Genomic DNA, 2442 nt, shown 5'->3' with positions numbered 1-2442 from the left:
ACACCTAAAGCACTGTGAGCAGCAGATCCAGAACGAACCCAACCTGGGTGGCCAACTGAAAATACCAAAAATTCATCATACACATGACAGCCTCATCAACCTGTGTTGAAGGGAAAGGTTCATATCCACATATAAAAGAATGAAAATAGGTGAAAATCAATAAATTGGTGAAATTTGACTCTGAAATTGAAAAAAATGTATACCCCAAAGTATAAAGAAACAGCATACTAAATGGTGAAATTTATTAGCAAACATTTTATAGTACCAAGAAGTTTAAAAAAAAGCAAACTAAATATTTTAATCAAGAAATAAACCAAAAAAAAGTGACAATGCAAAAAAGATGTAGCATAGCCTAAATAGCACATGTTCCACACATTTATGGATGAAGAAAATCCTCCTCTTGTGTACACTGACAATTCTCTGCCCAGTCAGTATCTACACTCATGCTGTTAAACAGCAAACACTAGAGAAAAGGCAGAAGGAAGAACACAGAGACTGTGTTCTTCAGTGGGAATCCAACTCACTGCAACAGCAGAAAAGTCAGTGTGCAGTTTTATGGACAACTAAACAATAAAAAAGTAAGACCTAGGGCTGGAGAGATGGCTCAGAGGTTAAGAGCACTGATAGTTCTTTCTTCCAGAAGTCCTGAGTTCAATTCCCAGCAACCACATGGTAGCGGTAGCTCACAACCATCTGTAATGAGATCTGGTGTCCTCTCTGGCCTGCAGGCATACATGCAGAATACTAAGAATACTAAATACATAATAAATAAATAAATCAAAAAAAAATTTTAAAGGAATGAAATAAATTGCAAACTATCAATGAAATAGAAAGAGGAAAAGAAACATAATACAAAAAAAATTCACAAAATAGTGTTTATAATTTTCTTCAGTGATTTCTTGAAATGTATATGGATAATATGCACCAAACCAAACATGAAAACAGGATAATACTAAAACCAAAATATATACTAGCCCTAAATAATCCTAAAATCAAAATATATACTTCCTATGAAAGTATTCAAACATAATCATACTTAGTGGTAAGAATGAAGAAACTTTATAAAGATTTCCTGTGATGATTATGGTAGGTAACAGGAAAAGACGAATCTATAAGTATAAAAAGCAAAGAATATTAATAAATGATCAAAGGGTCCATTTCCAGAAAGGTATGTGATCAATATAAATGTATTTTACAAGTTTCCAATTACATGAAGCAATCAATGACCGACCTGTAGGAAGCAAATAGACAATGATACAGGAAGCTTCAATATCTACCACTGAGCAAGAAGACCATAAACAGAAAATAATGCCTAGCAGCCCTGCAGAGAACCATCCACTGAACATCAGAAGGTGCCCAGTCTTCTCTAACTTCAATGAGCATCCTCCAGTGTGGCCATTTCTTAAAAATAGAGCAACTCTTCGAACCTAGTAGAGATCAATATTTAAAAAGTGTCTTTTCCAAAAACCTAGAATACTGACATCAACATTAGAAAGAGCAGAGAATACAAAAGAGGCATGTGAACACCGACTCACTGAATGCATGCTCTCATTCATTCAAACAGGAAGAAATATAAAACGATGTTTATGGTCTGTAAATATTCTCAATAATTTATATCAAGATCTTACAGGCAGTTTTTCTATAAATGCAGAAAGTCAGGAATTCCTAAGATTTATAAAATTGTGAGAAACCAAAAAACTGCAAAGACAGAAGGATCAAACCCAGAGGTAATTTCAAAATATATAAAACTTGTAGCAATGCAAACCATAGTGTGTTGAAGACAGACAATGGAATATCAAAGGGAAGACAATGCAAATGGAGCTTAAACACTCAGCAGAGATAGTAAACAAACCTTATCAAAATTTTGCTGGTATTATTTTAGAAAATAGAGAAATTTCACAAATATTAAAAGCTTGCTTTTATTTTTGTGAATTTCATACATCCTTTGATAACTGCTTTGTAAAATATATAATCAATAATGTATACATTTTAGAGAAAAAAAATAGAGAAATTAACCTAAAAGAACCTGAAGGAACTCTAAGATGCTCAAAAAACTCTGTGTACAGGATCAACCAAGAGGCTTAAATAGTCCCAACTAAATGGCATGTTAAAATTATAGTAATGAGGGGCTGGAGAGATGGCTTAGAGGTTAAGAACACTAGTTGTTCTTCCAGAGGTCCTGAGTTCAATTCCCAGCAAACGCATAGTGTCTCACAACCATCCATAATGAGATCTGGTACCCTCTTCTAGTGTGCAGACACACATACAGGTAGACCACTGTATAAATAATAAATAAATGAATTCTTAAAAAAATTATACAAGCCGGGCGGTGGTGGCGCACGCCTTTAATCCCAGCACTCGGGAGGCAGAGACAGGTGGATCTCTGTGAGTTCAAGACCAGCCTGGTCTACAAGAACTAGTTCCAGGACAGGCTCCAAAACC

At 34.8% G+C, this 2442-nt stretch overlaps 1 protein-coding gene across 1 annotated transcript in view; it reads right to left on the bottom strand.

Annotated features, from left to right (window-relative positions):
* Positions 1-2442, bottom strand: part of LOC101987960 (gastrula zinc finger protein XlCGF26.1-like) — an 18827-nt gene that overhangs the window by 15197 nt on the left and 1188 nt on the right. The window lies entirely within an intron of this gene.

This window comes from Microtus ochrogaster, unplaced genomic scaffold (assembly GCF_000317375.1).
Source record: "Microtus ochrogaster isolate Prairie Vole_2 unplaced genomic scaffold, MicOch1.0 UNK130, whole genome shotgun sequence".
Taxonomy (NCBI): Eukaryota; Metazoa; Chordata; class Mammalia; order Rodentia; family Cricetidae; genus Microtus; species Microtus ochrogaster.
Note: the sequence above shows the minus strand (reverse complement) of the source record. Positions and strands in the feature narration are given on the sequence as shown.